Source organism: Protopterus annectens, chromosome 5.part1 (genome assembly GCF_019279795.1).
Source record: "Protopterus annectens isolate FY-2018-M chromosome 5.part1, PAN1.0, whole genome shotgun sequence".
NCBI lineage: Eukaryota > Metazoa > Chordata > Ceratodontiformes > Protopteridae > Protopterus > Protopterus annectens.
Genome location: NC_056736.1, coordinates 750,854,884 through 750,876,814, shown reverse-complemented (window position 1 = coordinate 750,876,814; position 21,931 = coordinate 750,854,884). Strand labels below are relative to the sequence as shown.

The 21,931-nt window shown below is 43.4% G+C and overlaps 1 protein-coding gene across 1 annotated transcript in view; it reads left to right on the top strand.

The window, feature by feature from the left end:
- Positions 1–21,931, top strand: part of LOC122803639 (NACHT, LRR and PYD domains-containing protein 1b allele 2-like) — a 466,610-nt gene that overhangs the window by 45,424 nt on the left and 399,255 nt on the right. The window lies entirely within an intron of this gene.

Here is a 21,931-nt window from a genome sequence, read left to right as displayed (position 1 = left end):
ACATTTAGATCTCTGCTCTCTTTTACAGCGTTTAAATACACCTGCTGCATTTTTTACTTAAAATATAACTCTGCTGCTTTGCCTCTCCCTCGGGACTGTACTTTGCGATCTGAAGCTGTGGCTGTCAATTACCTGCCCCACCATCTTCCACCACAGAGCTCCACTAGTTATTAAAATCTGTAGGTGTTTATTTTTCATTAAAGTATCTTACTTGTTCTTCTGAGTGAGTAGTGTGCACCGACGCTAAGGCCTGCCATAGACCCCACCATTTTTTCTTTGCAACTGACTTAAAATTAACAGCATTCCTTAATTAACAGTCGACCTTGACCTTCCTCCTGATTTACTGTTAGCTACTGCCCATAAAACTCACAGTAGTGTTGCCAGTCACAGTTAAATATAATCGCACTTTAACCAGTACCTTACCTACTCTAGTTCACAGTTTCAGTTCTTTGCTGAATTCCTTACCTTGTGGAGTGGGATTCAGCCCACTACATTCACCCTTGCTATCACTCGGGCTCACTTCAGTTGCTGCCCCACCTTTACCCCCAATTTATTCATAACCACAATCACCTGACTTCCCTAACACCTCCCACGAAACTATCGCATCATCCTCTAACCACTCCCCATCTTTCCTTTCACCACCTGCTCATTAATTTGTTCTGTAATGCTCTGGCACATCACACTATCCTTTCTTCCTCTAACTCCCAAACCAGATAACTTAACTTCACATATGCTACCACCACCTCCTTCAACTCTCACCATGCTTGCACCTTCTATTTTCTTAGCAGTTCTCCTCTCCCCCACGTTAACCTATTGAAACACTCACCACCATAATCGCATACACATTTCACCTGCCATCTTCAACCACACCCCCTTTGATCTGACCAAGCTCATCTACAAAGAAACTAATTATAAAAAACTACCCAGTTTACTCATACACCATAGGATTGCCAATTACCTACACACACTGACCACTGCTACTAACCAGCTTGCACTTAGGGGCGACATCCACCCTAACCCAGGTCCCTCCACTACTATGCCTACTGCTACAAACCTACATGGACCTACTATCCCTTGCAAGCAAAACCCTCTGACCTTTTAATACTCAGTATAAACATTTGCAGCATCATGAATAAAGCTGGAGAGCTACATGCCTCTATATCCTTCTATAACCCTGACATTGTACTCCTAACCGGGACCTGGCTCAAGCCCCACATCAGAGATACCACCATAGCTATTCCCAGCTACAACATCCTTAGATGTGATCGAATAGCTAAAAGAGGCAGGGGCATTGCCCTACTTTACAGGCACAACTTTACTCTCCAACAAATACGTAAAGATTTCCCCACTTTTGGCTATGCAGAAACCCTGTTTGCAAATGTAAAATTAAACCAGCAGAAACAACTCAACATTATAGGTGTCTACCTACCACGAGGCAACAATATTGCCACTCTGGAGTCCATTTTACATTGGACTTCCACCGGCCTCCCTCAGGAGACACTTAAGCTGGGGACTTCAACATTGATTGGGCCTCTGTCATGGCATCCCCCCGAAGTACTACTTAAACCTATTTAACTTCACACAGCTTATCCAAACCCCCACCCGTATAGATAAATCCACCAAAAAGGAATCCATATTAGACTGGATCCTATCCAACAAGCCGTAATCTCCCAATATATCTGGTACGTTACTTGACTCGCTCAGTGATCACCTACCCACATTCATACTAAAACAGCACACAAAACCCATAAAACCCCCCATCCTACTTTCTATCTGTAGTTCCAAAAATTTCCTACCAGACCAATTCATCAGCACCTTAAAAAAAAATTAGTCACCTCTTAAAACTCTACCATTAGAGGAAGCCGTGGAGTACTTTAATATTATCTTCTTAGGTATCCTTAATCTTATGGCCCCACAACGTACAATTCAAATTAAAACCATCCCAGCCACCTGGATCCCTAAGGACACAAGATCCCTACTCAAACGACAAGACATAGCTTGGGCAACCTGGCGTACCAACAAAACAAGTACAAATCGACAGGACTTCCTAGAACTCAGAAACAAAGCAAAAAAACAAATATGTAATGACAAAAAAAGTTATATCCAGCTACAAAAAACTCACTACAATAATCCACAAAATTCTGGTCCACAATCAACTACATTTTCCAGCCAGGCAAATTCACCTCCCCAAACCCTAACACTGAGGGTGATAACAGTGATGTTGCCACCTAGTTTAATGACTATTTCACCTCCCCCATCCAAAAGTTATTCAACAATTTCCCCACTACTACTAGAAATACCCCCAAAATACAAAACTGTCACCATAACACCAACACCCAATTCTCTGTCAAACCAGATGTTCATCGTGTTTCACTGTTACAGTCCTTACAAAAAGGGTCATCTGGCTCCCGGTAGCCCTCATTCAGCCAGAATACCAAAGTATTGGTTAATGACATCAGCTGCCATCAGTTGCAGACCCGACATCAGGGCATCAAGGTGTAAAGGAAGGCAGCCAACATCATTTCCTCAGTCTTTCTTGCCGTGGAGCCCGAAGCAGAAGCAATTCACATGAGTGCCGTTCGGCCGATTACCTTCTTTCATATTCCGACTTCTAAGTTGAAGACATCCTCAGCTAAGTACCCCATTGGGGACCCTTTTTTCTTGCTTTAACGAATGTCAGAGAAAGTTAATATCTGTCTTGCCTGTGGAAAACTGATTCCGCACCGTGTTTTTCATTCATATTGTATTACTTGTTTAGGCCTTGAGCACGACATCCCTGATTGTGATCTCTCTGCCTCTTTCAACCCGTGTACCATATGCCATAGGGCTAAGTTTTTGTATAAGCATGTCGGAGTTTGGCCTAAGTTCATCAGTATGGCGTATTGGTCTCCCAACTTCCGATGTTCCTAAGAAGCGCAAGGATAAAGATTGTGACAGAGTTAGGGTCAAGTTGGCCGATGACGTACCCGTTAAGTTGGACATCAGCTCGCTGGCAGTCAGTGAGGTTCTTTTGCAGCCCCTGCAGTCCGCAGATGTTCAGCCGCAGGTTTCTGTTCAGACTATTTTGGAGTCCTTCATACCACTGGCTTCCACTTCATCTTCCAACCCTCCCCCAGTCACCGCCTCTGGAGATGCTAAGCAGGCTCTGCCCTCCGAGGCCTCTTTTCTTCATACTGAGACCAGATCCACTCTGATGACCTTGGTTCAGACTACCGCTGTAGCTAGGCCTCCTGAGTCCCTTTGACTTTCTACCAGGCCTTCTAGCCACAATCTCATAAGCAGGCGCCAGCCTACACCCAGAATGTTCTTCGTGTTTCACTGTTCCAGTCATTACATTAGGGTTATCCTGCTGGCAGGTTGCCCTCAGTCGGCCTGAATTCCAAAGTCTTGGGTCCTGCGTCAGTTGCTGTCACCTCTTCCCTGACGTCAGGTCATCAGGGGTATAAAAGATGCAGCCGACGCCATTTTATTCAGTCTTTCTTGCCGCACGGTGCCCGAAGCAGAAGCAGTTTGCAAGTGCCGGTTGGCCGACTCCTGAGATTTTCGAGTTCTACTTTCAGATCCGAAGTCTTCATTAAAAGCTAAGTACCCCGTTGGAGAAACTTTTTTCTTGCTCCAGACCGATGTCAGAAAAAGTTAATAATTGTATTTCTTATGGGAAGCAAATACCTGATAAGGACTTTCATTCTTACTGTATTACTTGCCTAGGCCCTGACCACGACATTGCTAGTTGTCGGTTTTGTGCTAGATTTAACCAACGCACTATTAAGCGTCGGTACGATTTTGCATTAAGCTATTTTGGGCAAAGATTTAATTATACAATGTCGTCGGACAGCCATCCGACTACCGGAGTTCACAAAAAACGCAAAGAAAAAGGCAACCGAGGTCCAAAACCGACGTCGAAGCTTCTCCTAAGCAAGTCGTCGGTTCGCCGGTTCTCAGTGAGGCACTTTTGCAGCCCCTGATGCCCGCTACTTTAGAGTCACAGACCACTACCGACTCCCACATGGAGTTGTCCAGACCGCTGGAAACTCAAGGTATTGGAGCCTTGGAGATTATTCCCTCAGATGGGTCCGGAGCTGCTGAGCAGGCATCGGCTTCTGAGGGTGTATTCAGACCTAAACAATTATATATAAAACCGACTTGAAAGACAAAGACTAAAACACCTTTAAAGGCAAAGAAACAAGTTCACCAGCCACAAGGACAGACCTCCATGCCCAAAAAGCAGATGCTCAAAATGGCCGAAGACTTAATCATCCCCCTCCAGATAAGAGGCCTAGGCAAGAGACAGACTATGAATCTTCAGATCAGGTTTCCATTTCTTCTGATTCCTCTTCTGAATAGGAATATTCTCTTCCCCCCTATGAGGATTCTGATGCTGAAGAATCAATTCCTTCAGCTTCTCCTCCTCAGGACTACTCTTTTGGGGAAAACTTGCACACTATGAGGGAGCACTTCCACTAGGAGAGCCAAGATTTTTCAGAATCTAAGAAAAGGCTCAGAGACTTCCTTTTACTACCGCAACACAGGCCTCTAGCTATTCCACCTGTGTTGGACATTGTAGATGTCACCTAGATTTAGCAGACACTGGCCTATACATATTTATTGCATTTTCCTGCTGTTTGTTGCAAAACAGAAAAAAAATATATATATCCTTGTTTCCCATCTTTCCTGACCTAGAGTAGTCCAAATACAGGCTTTGCTGTATTCTGGACTTTTGGAAAGTTCCTGTGTTGCCCATTTCCTTTCTTGGATAAAGGGAGGCTTCTTTGTTCACCAGTGGCAGTGGGGAGCTTAGAGCAGCCTATCTATCCCTGGAGGAGTGTTCCCAGCACAAGAATCTGGTAGTCTATTGGCCGTTTTGGGCCAATTTCTAGCTCTTTCAAGTCCCGCTGTATAAAACCCACTTTGGCACGGTTTTTGCGCTTGTTACTACTCAGCCAAGCTCCTTGCGGTCCTGCAGTGTGGTGCTAGCAGCAGGGAGGCTAAAAGAGTGACTGCTAACCTGATAAAAGTGTTTTTTTCCTGCTACTACCTGGGTGACTGTCTGATCTAGCTAAACTGCAGGTATTTCTGCTTCTTGAACTGTTTTAAACTGTTTAAAGTTGTTTTTGCACCTGCACTTTTAAAGTTTGTCCTGTTTGTTGCATTTATCTGTTGAGGCTACACACTCAAGTGCGCTAGCCTGTGTTACATATTTATTGCATTTTCCTGCTGTTTGTTGCAAAAAAGAAAAAAAAAACAAAAAAAATATCCTTGTTTCCCGTCTTTCCTGACCTAGAGTAGTCCAAATACAGGCTTTGCCGTATTCTGGACTTTTGGAAAGTTCCTGTGTTGCCCATTTCCTTTCTTGGATAAAGGGAGGCTTCTTTGTTCACCAGTGGCAGTGGGGAGCTTAGAGCAGCCTATCTATCCCTGGAGGAGTGTTCCCAGCACAAGAATCTGGTAGTCTATTGGCCGTTTTGAGCCAATTTCTAGCTCTTTCAAGTCCCCCTGTATAAAACCCGCTTTGGCGTGGCTTTGCACGATTTTGCGCATAGTGCAGCATCGGGCAACTCCGCTTAATTGGGTTTAAACCATTCTCGGCTCCACAAAGTCTGCTCTTCACTTTTTCCCTTAGAACTAATCTAGTTCTCATAATAAACACCCTATTCCTACTCTAAAGCCTGGCACCTGCTCACTAAAGTAATTATATAAGTCAGCACTAAAAATTTAAAAGCACTACACCCTCACAAACTCCCCTTGAGTACCTTGTTCCCCATTGGCCCTTTTTTTCAATTATAAAGGAATTCCCAATACTATTCTAGCATGTCCAAAGGTCAGTTGTCAATCTCCTCTACGGTCCAGCTGGTGAATCTGGGAATCTTGAGGCAATGTTACAACTGCCTCATGTACACAGACAACCCTCTCCTCCTCCCAAAAAATTCCAACACATGTGAGAGATGCAACCATATAGCCAAACTGGAGGCTAAGCTCTCTCAACTCAGTACCGGCGTAACCAGTCAGTAGGAGAAGGAAACCACGCTCACTACAATTCCAGTCTCACATAGACCTACCACGACAGCAAACCAAACACATAAACACACAAAAACATACTCAGAGGCTCTAAATAAAAATCTGTCTAAGCAGCAGAGACCTCCAAAGCAGACACCCAAGCAACCACTACCCCAAAACAAAACACGTGCAACACATAGCTCACAAAGCCAGTGTGCTGAACAGTCACAGCCCTAAAGGCTAAACACCACACCTGATACACTTGTAATAGGTGACTCTATCGTCAGGCACACTGATGTCCCGCTCACCAGGCTGAACAAGGAGAAAGTCACGGTGAGCTGCCTGTCGGGCCCTAGGATCCGCCACATAACACAAGCACTCAGGTCACTCCAAGGCAAGTACAAATATGACTCAGTCATTGTCCATACTGGTGTGAATGACCTGAGACGTACCTCCCTGGACTACATGAAAAGAGACATAGAGGAGCTCTCTGAGCATGTAGCCCAGGCCGGTATGACCCCTGACCTTGAGTAGCATCTTACCCTCACCAAGAATGATGCTGCAATATTAAGACAAGATGATCAATTTCAACAATTGGCTTAAGTATTGGTGTCATTTAAAGAGGATCCAATGCCTGTCAGCCTGGGATGACATGCTTGACAAGCCACGATGCTTCACTAGGGACGGCTTGCAGCTGTCACCCCTGGGCTTTCGGATATTGGCAAAGGCTCTTGCCACCCCCATAGTGACTTTTTTAGGCAAGGCTCAAAAGACAAACCCACCTCCATAGGTATCACAAGGGATAAGAAACTAAGAGTAATGCTACTCAATGCCAGAAGTCTAAACCTCAAGATCCACGCACTCGAAACTCTCCTTAGCATGGAGAACATCGATATCTGTGCAGTAAGGCTCCCGAGAGCACCCCAGCACTACCAGGTTATACCTCATACCATGCTTTTTGGCCTCTTTACTCATCCCTCATCAGGTCCATTGAGTACAATACCCCTTTTGGGATGTACCTTACCAGACACCTGCAGCAACTGGAAAGACCCCAAAACTACTTCACCAAGAGGATCAAAGGGCTCAAACAGATGCCATATGCTGCCTGGTTAAAGAAACTCCAGCTCTACTCAGTGGCATACCACCTGCTCAGAGGCGATCTGTGCCTGATATATAAAGCCATGTCCAACTCGGAATTAATGGAAATGCTGCACCTCAGAAAATCCAAATCCCATCAAGCTATGCGCTCGAGAGTCTTGAACCACAGCACTGAAATAAATAGGACATGCTGGAGGGACAGATTCATAACCCAGAGGCTCCCTTCACTCTGGAATAAAATCCCAGTCCAGGTTAGGCAGAGTCCCTCATTGACTCTCTTCAAGAGGAATCATGATGAGTGGATGGGAGATCATAGGTTTACCCCGGGTATCACTTCTGTGTCACTGTTAGACAGAGGCACAGTATACTAACCTCGAAAAAGGGCATAGCAAAATTAATTTAAAATGGGTGGCGAAAGCCAAACACACTCTGGCTAGGCTTATAAATGCCCTAGGGCAGATAGCCTAGTATGAACCTATGAACCTATGTTCTCGGAGTCTAGTCTGACCCCTGACTCTTTACCTCCAGCTCCTTTTAAGCCGGACAGATATTACAGGGTCCCTGATTCTCATAAATTCCTTTTCAAAAACCCTACTGCAGACCCAGAAACTATTTCTCAGGGTCCAAAAGGGGTCAAGGCTTCTACTGCAAAAAACCCTACCCCCTCTGACAGGGATTCTAGGGCACTGGATAGATGGGGAAAAAAAGACTTACACATCGGCTACCTTGGCTATAAGGGCCTTAAATTGCCAGTTTCATATGCTCAGATATCAGCAATATATCATGACACTGCTTAAACAGAAAATGATGGCAAATTCTGATTGTGCAGAAAACAAAGAGATGCAGGATTTATTGCATGCAGCTGAACAAGTTGGAAAGCATACTTTGCAATGTGGGTTTGATTCTCTGGAGGCCTCCTGCAGGGCCGCTGTTACGGGTTCTGTCATTAGGAGGCATGCTTGGTTAAAGGAACAAACTCTGCCTGACCATGTTAAAGCAAAATTATTAGATGCTCCTTTACAACATGATACCTTGTTTGGTGTTAAGGCAGAAGAGGTGTTAAAGAAAATGGAGGACAAAGCTAAATCTATGCAAACGGTAAAGGATTTTTTACAGGTACAGCCACCTAGATTTAGCAGACACTGGCCTACAAAGAATTGGTCCTTTCCAGTCTCAGACAGACGTCAAAGGGGCAGATCCAGACGCCCTAGAGGCAGATCACAGCTGCAAGGATCCTACAGGCCTAAGTAGTGGGAGTGCTTCTACCTCCAAAGGTGGAGAAGACAAAGCACAATCATACAGGAAACAGTCTCAATGACTTCCCCCTGCCTGCACCAAGCACTTATCTTCTGGCAGCACCCTTAGGGGGAAAACTAGCACTTTTTTCTCAAAATTGGCACATTATAACCCAGGACAAATGGGTTCTAGACATAGTGTCAGAAGGCTACAAGTTTCATTTCCATACCCTGCCAAGGGCAAACGGTTGGCCAGACCTGCCAAAAAATCAATGGGCAGAGGCTCAAAAACAAGTCGCAGCTCTCATGGACATGAGGGCTATTCACCAAGTGCCACACCAAGAGCAGGGACAAGGATTTTAATCAAGACTGCTCTTGGTACCCAGAAAGGACAAAGCATGGAGACCAATACTGGACCTATCTATTCTAAACACTTTCCTGGATATACCAAAATTCAAGATGTTGACCTTGCAGCAGCTTCTGCCCATGCTGGGCAGCAAGGCTTGGCTCGTGACTTTAGACCTAAAAGAGGCAGACCTGCATGTCCCAATCAGACAGTCATGCAGAAGATACCTCAGATTCACGGCTGGCTCAAAGCATTACCAATTCTCTGCACTACCCTTTGGCTTATCTACTGCACCCAGGGTCTTCACAAAGTGCCTGGCACCAGTAATTGCTTACTGCAGACAGAGGAATACAAATATATCCCTACTTGGACGACTGCCTCATACAAGCAGAGAACAAGGACATTCTACTACAGCATCTGACTTTTGTGATAAGACTTTTAACATGCCTAGGGTACACAGTCAGCAAAAAAAAAAATCAAAACTAGTACCCTCTCAAGAGATAATATTCCTGGGTGCAAGCTTAAATACAGATGGCTTAGCTCACTCCAGACAAACAAAGACAACTGACTACCTATTTCAAGGAAATGGCAACAAAGGCCCAGTTATCTGCAAGAAAAATTCTGCAGGCTTTGGGCTTCATGGCATCCTGCATCTTACTAATTCCATATGCAAGACTGCATATGAGGAAAATTCAATGGTACCTAAAAAGTGTCTGGACACAGCATTGTCACAGTCTGGAAACAATGATTACTCCAATTCCCTGCCTGCAACAGGAATTTCGATGGTGGACAAAGGCTTGTCACCAAAACAAGGAACAGCCATTCTCACTACCCCCAGCCAGGCAGAGCCTAACGACGGGTGCTTCAGATTATGCCTGGGGGGCACACATGGCAGGAAGAGGCATTCAGGGCACCTGGTCCTCAAACCAAAAGCATCTACATATCAGTCAAAAGAGATGCTAACTGTTCAAAATGCCCTGACAGCCTTCAAGGACCTACTTCATTCGGGACAACTACTGATAAAACAGACAACACCATGGTCATGTGGTACATAAACAAGCAGGGGGACACTCATTCTTATCCCCTGTGCAGACAAGCCATGGCTTTATGGGACACAGCATTGACTTACCAAGTTCATCTGCAGGCACAATTCCTGCCAGGAAAGGACAATAATCTGGCAGATGAACTAAGCAGAAACCTCATGGATCCACATGAGTGGCACCTGGATCCACAAGTCTTCAGCATGATAACAAAGAAATGGGGACGCCCGGACATAGATCTATTTGCCTCCCCTCAAAACAATCAACTGAAAAAATTCTGCAAAAGGACTTATCACAGACAAGCTTGGAAAGTGGACGCCTTATCTTTCAACTGGACAAACCTATCAGTATATGCCTTTCCACCACTGCCTCTCCTCCCCAAGGTACTCCTAAAGGTTAGGCAGGAGAAACCAAAAATGATTCTGATTGCCCCAGACTGGCCACGCCAGTACTGGTATCCGATGTTAAGGAACTTGTCCCAATGCCCAGCCTGGACCTTACCTCGCATACCTCATCTACTGTCGGAGCAAAACAATCAGATTCTGCACAGCCAACTCAGGACCCTAAACCTGGCAGCATGGCGGATAATGTAGCCATACAAAATCACACCTCTCAGTAAAGCTGTGATGGATGTCATTTTAGAAGCCAGAAGGCCTAGTACTAAAAAATCCTATGCTGGGAAATGGAAAAGATTTTGCGTTTGGAACCAAGCTCAAGGAACAGATACAGCTGTCCCAAACATTCCTCAGATTTTACAATACTTAACTGAGATGCTTTACAAAGACCTATCTTTTTCATCAATTAAAATCCATGCCTCTGCCATTTTGGCTCATTACAATACAGAGACACCACTCTTTTCTCATCCTTTATTAAGGCAGTACCTCAGAGGAGCCAAAAACTGAAGGTCTCCAAGGAGAACGCCAGTACCTGCATGGGACCTCAATTATTTTTTGGAAAAACTCACCTTACCTCCTATTGAGCCAGCTGCTACTGCGGATATAAAGTCCGTATCATGGAAAACAGCTCTGCTCCTAGCAATAACTTCTGCAAGATGAGTTTTAGAGCTACAGGCTCTCATGGGTGTGGAACCCTTTATCATTTTTTATCCAGACAGGGTCTCTGAGAACAAACCCTACATTTATGCCTAAGGTGGTATCCAGTGTAGCCCTTAACCAAACAATTCATTTGCCAACATTTTATCCAAATACACAGAACAAGGGGAGAAAATTCTGCATTCTTTGGACGTACACAGACAACTTAGATTCTACTTAGACAAAACTAAAGTTTTCAGAAAGACAGAAGAATTACTAGTGGCATATGGCGCAGCATCACAAGGAAAGGCTAGCTCCAAGCAGACTATTTCAAAATGGATAGGTCACTTCATTCAATTCTGCTACTCACAGCATGGCAAACCAGTGCCTAAGGGCATTAGTCCACATTCAACCAGAGCTGCAGCCATTTCTGCAGCCTTTCTTAGGGGAGTACCAACCAAAGACATTTTATAGGCTGCTACTTGGAGTTCAGTGCATACCTTTACAAAACATTACAATCTGCCTCTTTACTCTAAATCCAGGGCATGCTTTGCCACTGCAGTTCTGCAGGGCCTCATAGCCGCTCCTAATGCTGTTTATCTCCAGCCCCCCAACCATAGCTTTGGGACTCAACCCAAATGTAATGACTGCAACAGTGAAACACAAAGAACATAGTACAGTTGTGTACACTTACCATAAATGTAGATGTTAGAGTGTATTCACTGTTGCAGTCCAGGTTACCCCCCCTGCCATCCCCCTTATTTTTGCTGCAACTTATCTTTACTTCTCTAATCTATACAACCTGGGTAGTGTATTTGTTTATAGATGAAGGTAAAGCTTATTTTGGTGCATGTATGTTTTATTTACATAATTTTAGCCTACCCTTTTGGGGGCACCTGACATCTGGGGCAAGAAAAACTGAATAAAATGGCGTCGGCTGCATCTTTTATACCCCTGACGACCTGACGTCAGGGAAGAGGTGACAGCAACTGACACAGGACCCAAGACTTTGGAATTCAGGCCAACTGAGGGCAACCTGCCAGCAGGATAACCCTAATGTAATGACTGCAACAGTGAATACACTCGAACATCTACATTTATGGTAAGGGTACACAACTGTACTTTTCTCAGCCACAGGTGATTAAGATGGCTTCTGATCTCTTGACTGTGATCCGGGGCTGTCAGCCTCCCTCTTCTAAGATGGCTAGAGAATTGTCCCCTGAAGTTTTGTCTGCCTCTGATTCTGATGATTCCAGCATTTATGTTGATGAGGAGGAAGGTTCACAAGTTTTTCTGGGTTTGAGGATTCTGATGCAGAATAATCTATTCCTTCTGCCTCTCCACCTGAAGATTTTTCATTTGGGGATACCTTGAATATCCTTAGGGAGCACTTCAAATGGGAAAGTCAGGACTTTCCTCAGTCTAAGAAACGGATTAGGGAATTTTTAAATTTGCCACAGCATAAGCCTCTGGATATCCCTCCTGTGTTGGAAGTTGTTGATGATGTGTTCATGGAGAATTCTTTGACTCCTAACTCCATTCCTCCTGCTCCCAGGAAACCTGACCGGTATTAGAGTTCCTGATTCTCATCAGTTCTTTTACAGGAATCCACTGCTGATCCAGAGATTATTGCACAGGCCCGAAAGGTGTTAAGGCCACGGTTGCTAAAAATCCTGTTCCTTCTGACAGAGTCTAGGGCCTTAGACCGGTGGGGTAAGAAGGTTTATACCTCTGCCACCCTTGCTATTAGGTCTGTAAATGGCCTTTTTCATATGCTTAAGTATCAGCAACATACTTTGGAGGCTATTAAGGCTAAAATTGCTATTGTCTCTTCCTTGGCGGAGAGGAAGGACATGCAAGATTTGTTGAATTCTGCCTCTCTTGTCACTAATCATTCTCTGCACTGTGGTTTTGATGATTTGGAGGCTTCTTGTAGAGCAGCAGTCACTGGATCTGTTATTAGTAGGCATGCCTGGCTCGGGAAACAGCCCCTTTCTGAGCTTGTTAAATCTAAATTACTGGATATACCTTTGCACAAGGACTATCTTTTTGGTAACAAAGCTGAAGAAATGTTGAAAAAGCTGGAGGATAAAGCCAAATCTATGCAAACTGTTAAAGATTTCCTGCAAGTTCAGCCTCCTCGCTTCTGTAGGCATTTTCCTGCTAAGAATTGGACTTTTCCAGATCCCAATAAACAGGGACATTCTAGGTCCAGAGTTTTCAGGTCTTCTAAGGGGACAGTCTTCCTCCTCTCAAAAGGCAAAGCAATGGCATGCTTCCTCTTCCAAATCTGTGAGTTCTAAGCAAACTCCCCAAAGCAAGCATTCTCAATGACAGACTTTTCTCTGCCTGCCTCTGCTGGCCCTGGGTTTTCTTTGCAGGTATGGTTAGCCATGTTTGCAAACATCTGGCCCACCATCTCAGATGAAAAATGGGTACTTAAAATTGTATCCCAGGGTTACAAGTTCTCCTTTCACACCTTCCCTGTTTCTCAAGGATACCTGGATATTCCCCCAAATCAAAGTGCAGACGCAGAAAATCAAATTTCTTCTTTACTAAACCTGGGAGCAATAGAGCCAGTTCCTCCACCTCAGATAGGCCAGGGCTTTTACTCAAGACTTTTCCTTGTTCCCAAAAAAGGGGGCACCTGGTGCCCTATTCTACATCTGTCTATTTAGAACACCTTTTTGGTGTTTCCCAGATTCAAAATGCTCACTCTTCAGCAGTTGCTGCCAATGCTGGCGAAGGATGCTTGGCTGGTGACTTTGGATCTCAAAGAAGCTTCTGCACATCCCAGTACGGGAAAGCCGCAGGCAGTTCCTTTGCTTCAAAGCTGCGAAGCGACACTTCCAATTCTCTGCACTGCCCTTTGACTTATCTGCTGCTCCCAGAGTTTTTACAAAATGCCTGGCTCCAGTCATTGCTTTCTGCAGGCAGAGAAACATTCACATTTTTATCAAATTTCTTTTTTATTGAGTATTTGTTCATAATATAAGCAGAAAAAGACAAATACATGTGGTATAGTTGATGTTATAGAGTACATTCCATAAGCATGTAATAATAGTTATTTCCCATTTTACTCAATAACATTTAAATTATGCAGAATACCATTGTGTTATTCCAAAGATATGATTAAGTTATAAGTTTGTCTAAGAGTTTTTTCATATGGCAGTTCTGTTATACCATATTTACAACTGTGAGCAATATTATATGTAAAACATCAACCTATATTATGATAACAGTCTACTCTACTAAACCTTATATACATATATACAAATATGTCACCTTAATTATTGTGGTTGCTAATCAAAATGGCGTGTTTACTATTCTTATGTATATAGTATTTAACATATTATTTATGAGAAGATGCCAGTTAATGCTTTGCACTACCTTTGATAGTAGGTTTGATTTTTCTGACTTTTTGTATGGAGCTTCTTGGCTAATATGCGTTTTTTCACCATGCTTTTGTATTCTGACCAGGTTAGTCTTTATCTGTCTAACCAGTTTTTTTGCTATATAAACTTTTAATAGGGAGCATAGAGTTATTATAATATGAGAAACATTCAAATTTACCCTTACTTGGACGATTGTCTCATTCAAGCAAACTCTCTGGAGCAACTTTTAAAGGATTTGGAATTTGTAAAGAATCTTCTCACCTCTTTGGGCTACACTCAACGAAAAGAAGTCAAAATTGGTACCTACCAGGGAGATGGTATTCCTGGGAGCGAGTCTGAACACAGCCGCCCAGATGGTATTCCTCCCTTAAGAGAAGCAAATAGCTCTTTCGGCTTACTTCATGGATTTGTCAACCATGATCCAGCTCTCTGCAAGGCAATTCCTGCAAGCCCTGGAGTTCATGCCTTCGTGTATTCTGATGATTCCATATGCGAGACTGCATATGAGGACAATACAATGGTACCTCAAAAGCCTTTGATAGTGGTCCAGCAGGCCTTTCAAAGATGATCTGCTAGTCAGGACAGACAACACCATAGTTATGTGGTACATCAACAAGAGGGAGGGACTCATTCTTACTCCCTGTGCAGGCAGAGCATGGTTCTATGGTCCATAGCAAATTCCATGGGCCTACATCTGATAGCTCAATTTCTTCCAGGAAGGCTCAACATTTTGGCAGATCAGTTGAACAGACAAGTCCTGGATCCTCACTAGTGGCAACTGAACAAGACCATCTTCTACAGCATCATTCAACATTGGGGCACTCCTCAAGTGGATCTCTTCTCATCTCCAACCAACCACCTTCTGCCAATTTTTTGCACCAGGGAACATCATGACAAAGCCTGGAGAGTGGATGCTCTGTCCTTCCCATGGACACAGCTCTTAGTTTATGCCTTCCCTCCTCTGCCTCTTCTTCCTGGGGCACTGTTGAAAAAAAGGACAAAAAGCCAAGGGCCATTGCTCCAGACTGGCCCAGACAACATTGGTATCCCCTCCTTCGCAGCCTTTCCTAAGCTCAGCTTTGGCATCTTCCCCTGATACCGGAGCTATTGGTTCAGGAAGAGGGTAAGTCTCTGCTTCCTCATCTTTAGATTCTGCATTTGGCGACCAGGCTCATAGTATAAATCTGTCCCAGCAGGTGGTTGCAGTTCCTTATGAGGCCAGGAGACCTAGCACTAGGAAGTCTTATGCTGGCAAATGGAAAGATTCTGCATTTGGATGCAGGCTAGAGGGGAGGACTCTTTTCACAAAACTTTGCCCTTATTCTTGATTACCTGACAGGCTTGCTAAATAGTGGCTTTTCTTTTTCTTCAATTGAGATTCATGCTTCAGCAATTTCTGCTTATTGTTCCTTTGACCAACCCATCTTCTCTCATCCCTTAATGAAACAGTTCCTCAGGGAAGCTAGCAATATGAAACCTCCTAGAAGGACACCTACTCCTGCTTGGGATCTGAATTTTGTGCTTGAGAAACTACTCTGCCTGCTTTTTGAACCAGCTGCTACAGCAGATTTGAAGTTTCTCTCTTGGAAAACTGTTTTTCTTTTGGCCATTACTTCAGCTAGAAGAGTTTCTGAGCTGCAGGCCCTTATGGCAGTAGAGCCTTTTATCATCTTCCATGCAGATAGGGTTTCACTTCGAACCAGTCCTTCCTTTTTGCCTAAGGTGGTTTCCAGTTTGTCTCTTAAACAATCTATCCACCTGCCTACCTTCTTTCCAAATCCCCAGAATAGAAGGGAAAGACAACTGCACTCCCTTGATGTGCACAGACAGCTTACATTTTACCTGGACAGGACTAAGCTTTTTCGGAACTCTGATCAATTGTTGGTCAGTTTTGCATCTGGAGCTCAGGGCAAAGCTATTTCCAAACAGACTATTTCTAAATGGATTGCTTGTTGTATTCACTTTTGTTACTTACAACATGGCAAGGTTCCTCCACAGAGTATTAGGACCCATTCCACTAGAGCAGCTTTTACCTCAGCAGCTTTCTTAAGAGGTGTACCTACTAAGGACATCCTGGAAGCAGCTACTTGGACTTCTGTCCACACTTTCACAAAGCATTACAATTTATCTTTGTTTTCTAAGTCCAGGGCTAGCTTTGTCACTGCAGTGTTGCAGGGCATCCTTACCAAGACTTAAATACTGGGTATTCCTCCTCCCTTTTTGTTTCTGGGCTTTGAGAATACATCCTTTTTGTAAGGACTGCAGCAATGAAACATGCTGAATATAGTACAGTTGTGTACACTTACCATAAATGTAGATGTTCAAGTGTATTCATTGTTGCAGTCCTGGTCCCCCCCCCCCCTCCATCCCCCTTTTTTTCCTAAGGCACAGACTGGACTTTTCTTTGTGGATGGTATATTTCCAGGGATTTTCTTTTCCTGGTTTAGCCTTCTTTGGGGGACTCCTGACAGTTATGGCAAGAAAAACTGAGGAAATGATGTCGGCTGCATTCCTTTATACCTTGACATCCTGACATCAGGTTTACAACCGACGCCAGCCGACATCATAAACCAATACTTTGGTATTCTGGCTGACTGAGGGCTATCGAGAGCTGGATAACTCTTTTACCTCAGGATTGCTGCCTCTGCCATCACCTACTCTATTTCCATACTCATCAATAAATCCATAGCTGAACACACTGTCCCCGCTCTAATTTCTTACGTCATCCCCTACACAAAGGTGGATCCTCGACAGACTTAGTAATTATCGCCCCATAGCTATACTATCTCCCCTATCAAAAATCTTAGAAAATATTCAGACATTGCCAACATCCTAGCTGACAGGTTCAGTGCAAACTTCACCCCCCCCTCCCCACCAAAAGGGCAAATATCTATCCCAGCAGAGTGCTGCCCCCCTGACATCTCAGATGCTCAGGTAAGAGCCGCCCTCTCCAAAGCAAAAAACACAGCATCAATGGGACCAGACGTTGTCCCGGGCTGCGTCCTACATGAACTCCAAGAAGAGCTAAACCCAAACATAAAACTACTGTTCAGTCTCAGCCTTACTACAGGATATGTACCCAAAGAGTGGCGTACAGCAACAGTGGTCCCTCTCCACAAAGGTGGTGCCTCAGCGGATCCTGGAAACTATCGCCCCATAAGCCTGACTAGCTTGGTCTGCAAAGCTATGGAAAGGATCATCATGGACCTCATAAATAAAGATATTGGGGACCTACAGACACTGGATCCTACCCAGTTCGGCTTTGTGAAGGGCAGATCCTGCCTCTTAAACCTGGTTGATTTCTTTGAAACAGTCACCAAGGCCATTGACGAGTGGAAGGTGGTCCACACAGCCTACCTGGACCTCGCAAAAGCCTTCGATACAATACCCCACTCGGGCATTATAGATAAGCTCACCAGCTTAAATATAAACCCCTATGTCACTAGATGGGTTTCAAACTGGCTCAAGGACAGAGCCCACATGGTTAGAATTGCTGGAGCCATGTCAGACTCCAAACCAGTTACAAGTGGCATCCCTTAAGGCTCAGTCCTGGGACCTCTCTTGTTCGGTATATATTTCTTGGAGGTACAGGCCAACACGGAAGGACTGTGGCTGACCAAGTTCGCAGATGACTGCAAACTGGGCGCCATAATCAACTCTCCAGCCGACACAAGCATCTTCCAAAAGGGCCTCATAGAAACAGACAACTGGTGCCAGAGCCATGGCCTCAAGCTAAACGCCAAAAAGTGTATAGTCATCTCCTTTGGCAAAAACAAAGTGCTCACAAATTACCACATAGGGGGTAATCCAGTAAGTACAGAAGAAGTAATTAGGGACCTGGGGACCCAAGTTGATAGCAATCTCTCATTTGACCACCACGTGGCCAAAGTGGTTAGAAAAACATTTTATATAGCCCACCTAATCATGAAGAGATTTGCATCTAGATCAGGGGAGGTCATCGTGCCTCTTTACTCATCCCTCATCAGGCCCATAATTGAGTACAATACCCCTTTTGGGATGTACCTTACCAGACACCTGCAGCAACTGGAAAGACCCCAAAAGTACCTCACCAAGAGGATCTAAGGGCTCAAACAGATGCCATATGCTGCCCGGTTAAAGAAACTCCACATGCTGCACCTCAGAAAATCCAAATCCCATCGAGCTACGTGCTCGAGAGACTTGAACCTCAGCACTGAAATAAATAGGACATGCTGGAGGGACAGATTCATAACCCAGAGGCTCCCTTCACTCTGGAATAAAATCCCAGTCCAGGTTAGGCAGAGTCCCTCATTGACTCTCTTCAAGAGGAATCTTGATGAGTGGATGGGAGATTGTAGGTTTACCCTGGGTATCACTTCTGTGTCACTGTTAGACAGAGGCACAGTATACTAACCTCGAAAAAGGGCATAGCAAAATTCATTTAAAATGGGTGGCAAAAGCCAAACACACTCTAGCTAGGCTTATAAATGCTCTAGGGCAGATAGCCTAGTATGAACCTATAAAATGTGTACAGACCCAACTACTGAATCATCTTCTTCAACATAACCTGCTAAAAATTCCCAACATGGATTTCGGCCAAACCATAGTACCACCTCTGCCCTTATATCCTTTACTGACCACGTCAACCAACAAAGAAATCTCAGTAACTTAGTATCTGTATTTGACACAGTATCCCACTGCAGATTACTATTGACTCTCTCTGAGCTCATTCTGGATAACTCCTGTCTACTGTGGTTTAAAAATGATCTGTCCCTCCGGCAACAAGCTGTTAAATGGCATATCCCTCTCTCCCCTCTCCTCCCAGTGGGACAAGGTGTTCCACAAGGATCCATTCTTGGTCCCTTACTATTTTCCATCTTTACCAATAACCTCCCCTTGGCTACCCAACAAACTAATATAGTACAGTATGCTGATGACAACACCCTTATTTGCTTAGCCCCATCTCTACAATTACTGCAAGATGGAACCCAGGAAGCCTTCACTACTATAGAAAAATGGCTAAATTCCTCCCAACTCATACTAAACCCATCTTATGATCTTCCACCCATCCAAAACTTTCACCCCTACCTCGCCATTCTCAATAACATCCTCCAACAATACCCTTATGATACCAGTAACCCAAGCCAAGCTACTAGGTATAACTATTGACCAAAACCTAAAATTCAACAAGCATATAGCACTAACAATTGCCAAAGTTCATAAAAAACTAGGTTCACTCTACCACTGCAAGAGCTTCCTAACACAGGAATCCTAAATCACTGTCTCTTGTACCCATCTACTGTTCACCTTACTATACGCTTCCCCAGTTCTAACTAACCTAAACAAACCTGACCTTCTGAAACTATCTACCTGCTACAATAAAATCTCAAAATATGCAACCAGTGCTAAGTTTCGTTCTCATCACTGCCTCTCCCTAAGACAACTAGGATGGTTAGAACTCCCTAAACTGCTAAAATACCATCAACTTCTCCTGACCCATCAACTGCTATACCAACCAAATAAAAGACCTGCCCAGTCTGGTCTGCTCACCTTCCACAATACTGCATGTCACCTAAGATCTTCCAATACTACCCTACTGACCGTTACCAATTGCTTACATAGCTCAGGCCAATCTGTTTATTCCAATACAGTTGCTAAATCTTGGAACTCTCTACCCCCTGACATTAGATGTCTAAACAGTAAACATACTTTCAAATCCCTACTAAAAGGTCTCCTATTCAAAACTTGGATATGTTCCTGTACAGAACCAGACTAATTTCACCTGTTCCTGACTTTCAACATCCGTAGAGCACAGGTGTACTGTGCAGTTTCACTTAATGCATAGTACTGTGAACCAGGTGTTTAGGCCATCTTTATAGTTATGATTTCTAGTTTATGACCCTGTTTGTCTATGGAAACTTCTTTTTGAATTTATGTTCAAGCAATTCTGTATTTGTTGTATAATATCTTGTTTAATTGTTTCTCAATATTCTAACCACTGTATGCTGCATCAATTGTAAAACTCTCCTTTTATATGTTCTATGCCCTTTGTACAAAATAGCTATGGTTATATAATTTTTTTATTATTTTTATTATTTTTTACTATGTGTTTGGAGCTTTCCTCCCTGGGCCTCCGCTAAAAACGGTCACCTTGTGTCCAGTTGGACTAACCCACTAAACAAATGGAAAATAAAATAAAAATAAATGTTACTTCAGCCACAGAAACTGCCAAAACATAAAATCATACTGCCAGAAAACTTGGCAAAAGCAAATACTGTACTCTGACAGATCAGCTAAAACACTATTTGTTATGAAGTTTGGAGAGACTCACAGAATCCAGTACCATATCAGCAAACAGAGCAGCAAACATTTGTCCTGGAATCTCAAGTTAATGGAAAGAGGTCCTAAATTGTAAAAAAAAAAACAGAGAAGGCCTAAGACTGAGGCATAACTTTAAGTATCTTATGTACAGGACTATTCTGAACTGAGACAACTAAGGTCCCAGAGGTAATAATATAAATATGTGACAGTTATAACCAAGAATTAACTCACATACCAGCTAAAAAGACTCTTGTAATATGTGTAGTTGCCCTACGTAAGCCATTGTCCCAGTCACTACATTTTATGAACCAGTGAATGTAACTGAAACAGCAGAATATGACACTTAACCTGATGTGATTGTTGAACCTGCTATTAACTCCTCTTCTGCCAGGGATTCTAAAGTATCCTAATATGGAAGAACAATTAAAAAGCCGTTCAAATGGAATTGTTTTGTAACTTGTATAACATGTTGTAAAGTATGGTTTTATGTACAACTAATGTTTACTTATCTCACTTACTATGTGACTTGATGTGCATGCACTAGAAAGTGTGACTTAAGCTGTTGGAACAAAAGTGCTAGAGTTGTACCAATTTACCTGTGAAATGTCATCACTGCATAGTCTAGAGCTTCCATACCATCTTATATGACAACTACTTGTTACCTGTAACCCAAAATATGAACCAGAAAACCGTCCAGCACTGCAGAGCACCATCAAATATTATTCCCCAGCCAGGGAAATATGGTCTCAAAATAATTAGGTAATTAATTTAGCAAGCAAGCAAGTTGATTGAATGGGGGGGGGGGGGTCAATCAGACATTAAGACGGAGCACATAACAGCAGAAACTAATTGGAGTCACCTTCTTTAATGATATTGAAAGAGAAGGCTGTAAGCCAGCAGACCAGAGACAGTTACCTCTCATTGCAGAGAGAGAATTTTACTAAGTCAAGATACTTGGTGTTTGCCAGCTGAAGGATTTGCTGAATGAAATGTGACTTAGAAGGATGAAGACGGTTACCTAAAGATCCAAGTGAGGAAGTACTTGTACCTCAACAGAGACAAAAGATTTTGTTGGAAGTATTTGTTTGTTGGAATGCAAGACAGTCTGTTTTCCTGCAGAGAAGTTACGTTTTGTTTTTGTTTGCCTTTTAGTCATTGTAAATGAAAGTGCACTGAGCTTAAGAACGCAGTCTTTAATGTCTTTTACTAACTACACTTGTCATGTTAGCAAGGAATGATTTATAGCGCTGCCGTTTAGCAATTGTAAATACTTGCTGTAGGAAAATAATTACATTGCTATAGCCTCATAATTATGTAGTAAATGTTTGGTTGTACCTCGTGACATTCCTAAAATACAACAATCTGACTACAGTGCCCCTCTCAAGGAAGAAGACCAGAAATGAACTAATTAAAATTGCATTGCATGAGCACACTGGTGTATGGCCAGCTTTACTTACTGCCTTTTATTACAGTCATATGGTTAAGAGTTTTT